The sequence below is a fragment of the Astatotilapia calliptera genome, unplaced genomic scaffold, assembly GCF_900246225.1.
Source record: "Astatotilapia calliptera unplaced genomic scaffold, fAstCal1.2 U_scaffold_15, whole genome shotgun sequence".
Lineage (NCBI taxonomy): Eukaryota > Metazoa > Chordata > Actinopteri > Cichliformes > Cichlidae > Astatotilapia > Astatotilapia calliptera.
Genome location: NW_020535674.1, coordinates 16940 through 22500, shown reverse-complemented (window position 1 = coordinate 22500; position 5561 = coordinate 16940). Strand labels below are relative to the sequence as shown.

Genomic DNA, 5561 nt, shown 5'->3' with positions numbered 1-5561 from the left:
CTCTCGGTGGAGTGAAACTCAGGTGTCTGCTCCTTGCTATCTAAAATATAACCGGACGCTGGCGTAAATTTTCGACCATCTCACACTTCTGTTTAATCAGTTTTCTGTTTGACGTTTATTCAGCTGTGTGAAAACCCCGGAGGAATCCTCCCGAGGGATTAATAAAGTTTTATTTAATCTCATCTAATCTAATAACTTTAATCTCAGCCAAACCGATTTACTCACGAACAAATAAAACCCAATAACAAAAACATGTTTCAGTTATTTAAGTGACTTATATATCATGTTTAACCTGAGTAGCGAAAGACCGCGGGGGTTTGAAAACGATGTTCCAGGAGTTTGCTGTTCTCCCCGGCTCAGATATTTGAAGTTTACACAGCTATATTGTCGCCTGAAAATATGTTAAAAGTTTATTTTGTGACCCAGAAAGAGTAATAAGAGTAAAATTAAAACTAAGTAGCTGCAGTAGTAGTATCCATTGTTGGAAACTGGAATTGGCTGGGCCAATCTGGGATATGGTTTTTCAATTTTGTTGTCCGGGTGGAAAATCGGGAGAAATTGGGGAGAATGGTGGCTCCGGGAGACTTTTGGTAGCGGCACTGAAATTCGGAATTCTCCCGGAAAAATCGGGAGGGTTGGCATGTATGCATATGAATCAACATTGCAGTTATTGTTGACAGCAGGCCTAAAATTTTATGATATTGGATCATGAAACTGTCCTCAGATATTAAATGTAAATGATTTGTTGCTGCCACAGGATTAGTCTTTCCTGCTTTGGTTTTGATGGAGCTGATGGTCTGTAGGAACAATGATATTCTCCTCAGAGAGGTGCAGCATAAAACAGGACTTTCCTGCATTAAAAGACATCCAGCGTAGTGTTCTTACTCTACCTAAATGGATCTGTTACATTAGTAATATATGGGAGTTGTATTTAAGTCCTTTCCACATGAGGACACTTACCTTATTTTGTGCTTTACTGATGAGTGGTTGGTTAATCTGCAGTGGTTGAGGTATGTGTCGGTCGTCTGGAAGAGAAGGTGAGAAGACGTCTTTAATGAATGTAATGCTCTGAAGGTGTCAGTAATTACTGTGAATTCATAGTAAAACTGGATTTCAATGAAAAGTTTATTTAAATTTGAGCATAAATCCATAAATTTGGTGTGTATAAATATACATAATATAAATAAAAAATTCTTACCAATTGAGGAGTGAAGACTTGATGAGCAGAGATCACGTCTGGTGCAGCTCAGACACGTAGTTCTGTCACAGAAGCAGAAGAACTGACACTTGGCTCTGGAGGCTTCAGTTTTTATACATTTTAAGTAGCTCCAAAAATAATCAAGACCTACGTCACTAGTGCACCAATTGTAACACACTTCTCTTTTTGTGGTTCAGAAAAACATTGCAAATATGAGGAGAAATGACCACAATAGCATGCAGATGTGCTTTGTTATTCACAGCTGAGTCCTGCAAGCAGTTCCTGTGGCCAAACTATTGACAATGTCTTTAAATTATTTTTCTTTACATAAATAAACTGAGTGCACCTAAGAATTGCAGGCAATTGCTTTTCAGTTTTACATTTCAAATAAGGATCCAAATGCAGACACAACAGAGAAAAGGGAAGAAAAAGTTTATTTAATTAAAACAAAAGTCAAGGCTCAACACAGGCAGGAGAAAAACTAAATATACCAAAATTAAATAAGGACATGGAAAAAAAGCACACAAGGGACTGGAGATGCAACTTCATGTGGCAGAAATTTCTTATTGAAAACAAATTTTAAAAGACTCCTAAAATGTAAAATAAAGACACTAAAATCATCAAATAAGAACCTCCAGCAGGTTAAGTCTCAAACACAACTGAAGATGAACACACCAGACCCCCAGGGGCTCTTACTGTTACAGTCCACCCTTTTTGTTCAGTTCAGGAAATCCTGTATTATCCAGTTCTGTATTTCATAGCATTACCAGGCCACTTTCCCTGTAAGAATCCATTATGGTGGTCAGAGGGCCCGATGGCGCCAGTGTCCGGCAGCCTCGCCTCTGTCAGTGCGCCCTAGGGTGGATGTGGCTAAAATGTAGCTTGCCATCACCAGTGTGTGAATGTGTGTGTGAATGTGTGTGTGAATGTGTGAATGACTGGATGTGTAAAGCGCTTTGGGGACCTTAGGGACTAGTAAAGCGCTATACAAATACAGACCATTTACCATTTTCTCTCTTCACTCCCAGCCAGTTGTCAGTCAGAGGAGCACATGTGCCATCTCTTACACTTTGTTCAAAGCCAGATAGTTGGACACAAAAGAAACCTTTGATAATAACCAAACATAATATCTGTGTACTAATAAGCAAACACAATGATGTTTCTTCTACTTTTTACACATGAACACAAACCTGACGAAACAAAGCAAAGATGAAAACCAGCCCAAAGTGACTTTAAAGCGATTGCCACAGTGATTCTACCATAGAAACCTGTACAGGTAGAAACAGAGGCTGCAGTCTGACTGCCCATAACTGTCTTTCCTTAGGGATTATTCAACTATTCTGATTCTGACTGATTGTTACCTGTTGAGGGTCAGGGTCTGGCTGGTTGGTCGGAGTCAGCATGCACTCAGCTGTATCATCACTCTTCTTTGTTAGCTCTTTACGTTAGCATGTTGTCTGTGCTGTTGGTTTGATTTTGTTTTGTCTGTCTGCCTGACATGCAGATTACCGAAGATCATTTCTGAAGCAACAATTAACAACATCGTCTGTGAAGGTTCTCAGTCATCCAGGTCATCGTAGTCAAAGGAGCTTGCAAAGAAAAGCGTCTGGACTTCTTTAAGTTGCTTGAAGACGTTTCACCTCTCATTCGAGAAGCTTCTTCAGTTCTAAGGTCAAATGGTGGAGAGTCCCAGATATAAACCTAGTGGGAGTTTCCCCCCACAGAGGGACAAAAGGACCCCCTGATGATCCTCTAATCGCCTGAGCCAAGGTGTGAAACTGGGTGTGGGTCCCAATCAGCCAGAGTTTCGGGTGTGTTCATTCTCCAAGCATGACATCCCGGTGTACTTCAGACCCAGCAACACGCTCAGACAAAAACTGGTTCACCCGAAAGACAAAACGCCAAAACACACACTTAACAATGTGGTGTATGCTGTACAGTGCAGCGAGGAATGCCCAGACCTCTACATTAGAGAGACCAAACAGCCACTTCACAAGCGCATGGCACAACACAGAAGAGCCACCTCCACAGGACAAGACTCAGCAGTCCATCTGCATCTTAAGGATAAAAGACACTCTTTCGAGGATGCCAATGTTCACATTTTGGACAGAGAGGACAGATGGTTTGAAAGAGGAGTGAAAGAAGCCATCTATGTCCACTGTGAGCGACCATCTTTGAACAGAGGCGGGGCTTTACGACACCAACTCTCTGCCATCTATAATCCAGTTTTGAGATCCCTTCCCAGACGCCTTAACGCCCACTCACATCCTGGGCCATCTGACCTCAGGAATTCGCATGATAAGGTGGGGCCAGGTTTCACAATGAACACACCCGAAACTCTGGCTGATTGGGACCCACACCCAGTTTCACACCTTGGCTCAGGCGATTAGAGGATCATCAGGGGGTCCTTTTGTCCCTCTGTGGGGGGTTACTCCCACTAGGTTTATATCTGGGACTCTCCACCATTTGACCTTAGAACTGAAGAAGCTTCTCGGATGAGAGGTGAAACGTCTTCAAGCAACTTAAAGAAGTCCAGACGCTTTTCTTTGCAAGCTCCTTTGAATTAACAACATCATTGTAAGAGTAACGTAATTAGCAAATTTAATACAGGATTGAGTTAGATTACTGCATTATTAAAAAATGTAATGAGATTACAGTAACAGTTTGTAACACATTCCTTGTGCTCAGGACATCTTTAACATGAGTTTTCAGGGGACAAAGACACAAACAAAACAAACATATGACACACAAATAGTCAGGTCTGTTTTTTACAGATGCAGAGCAACACTAACATCTGCATTCACTTCTACTCAGTGAGCAATACACATATTATTAAAGTTATATGAAATTATGAACTTCTTTACCTTTTGTGACACTAATTCTGTCAGAAAACAGTGGAACATTTAGATCAACAATTTAATTCTGAAATCCTAATCTTTGAAAAGAAACACTGTTAAATCATTGAAAAGATTTAATTGTGCATGTCAATACAAATGTGACCTAGGGGTTTGACTGTCTGGTTATAGCTACATGGGTTTCTTTTAGCTTGCAGGTCTTTCACAGAAGAACAAAAAACACCCCCGAAGGCTCAAGATTTCTGATGGTCAGTGCAACCTCACACACTAAGTTCGTCTAACCATCAGATTTCAAACAATTAAAACACAGTAATAATAATAATCAAAGTGTTTTTATTGAGTTTTCAGAAAGCATATCATTCATACAGAAAAGCTCGAACTCAAGTCCTACCACACAGTGTAAGACAAAACTATACCCAGACAGAGGAAGAAAAGAAAAGGGGGAAGAAGAAAAAAAAAGAAAAGAAAAAAAGAAAAAAAAGAAAGAAAAAAAAGGGGGGGGGGGGGGGGGGAATTGCCAGTTATGGAGTGGAAGGAAAATTAAAACACAGTAAGTTATTGTTTTGTATGTGTCATGATGATAGATTCATTTACGGGTATCACAATGCTCATATCTGAAAGTAAACTGTGATATATATCCCCAACTAAGGTTACTACTAAATGAAGGATCTGTCACGGAGCAGTCGTAGTGTGCTGTGGAGCAGGCAGGATGGAGGACGCACACACAGGACTCGTAACCAAGAGGTTTACTTAAAGTGCAGTTTATTCACCGGGATGACTCATCAGAGAAATAAACATTACTGAAACAACCAAAATCATGAACATGAAACTAGACTGGACACTGGAACCTAAACATAGAGAACCCATAGGAACAGGACTAAGAACATGAACAACTGCCAAACACAGCACAGGGAGGACATGAACATCAACTGCCAAACACAGCACAGGGAAAACACAGGGCTTAAATACACACTGGGATAACGAGGGCATGAGACACAGAAGGGGAGCACAGCTGGGAGTAATCTGACATGACGAGAGCAAGGGAAGCAAAACTCAATACACTGACATAAGACAACGACTTTCAAAGTAAAACAGGAAACAAAACAGATGCCGACATAATTTAGGGATACAGCAACCATAGAACACGGAACAGAAATAAAAAAGACTAGAAAAGATAAGCGATGACAAAAATTCAATAACGATACAAAACTGAAAACATTGGGTCACCAACCCAGGACCGTGACAGGATCGCCCCAAAATGACTAAATATATAAACGCACTTTCCAGAAGAAGAAGTTAAAAAGATTTTATTTATTGTACAAGCAATATCTGCACAGGAATTACAAATTCTGCAGACATATTACCTTCTTACTGAACCTGAATAACTCACACACAGACGTGTCTGCTGCTTATTTTTGTTAAAACATGATTTTTTATCTTCTCTTCAAATCACATTAGGCATCTTTAGGGCACCAGTTTGACCACTGAAGAACATACATGCTTTATCT

General features: G+C 40.3%; 1 long non-coding RNA gene across 1 annotated transcript in view; it reads right to left on the bottom strand.

Moving 5' to 3' along the window:
* Positions 1–1354, bottom strand: part of LOC113017562 (uncharacterized) — a 4364-nt gene extending 3010 nt beyond the window's left edge. The window contains exons 1-2 of the long non-coding RNA XR_003271502.1: positions 1199–1354; positions 961–1025 (exon numbers count right to left, since the gene is read on the bottom strand). This is a non-coding gene — a long non-coding RNA (uncharacterized LOC113017562). The remainder of the gene's footprint in view (positions 1–960; positions 1026–1198) is intronic.
* Between the last annotated feature and the right edge of the window lie 4207 nt (positions 1355–5561).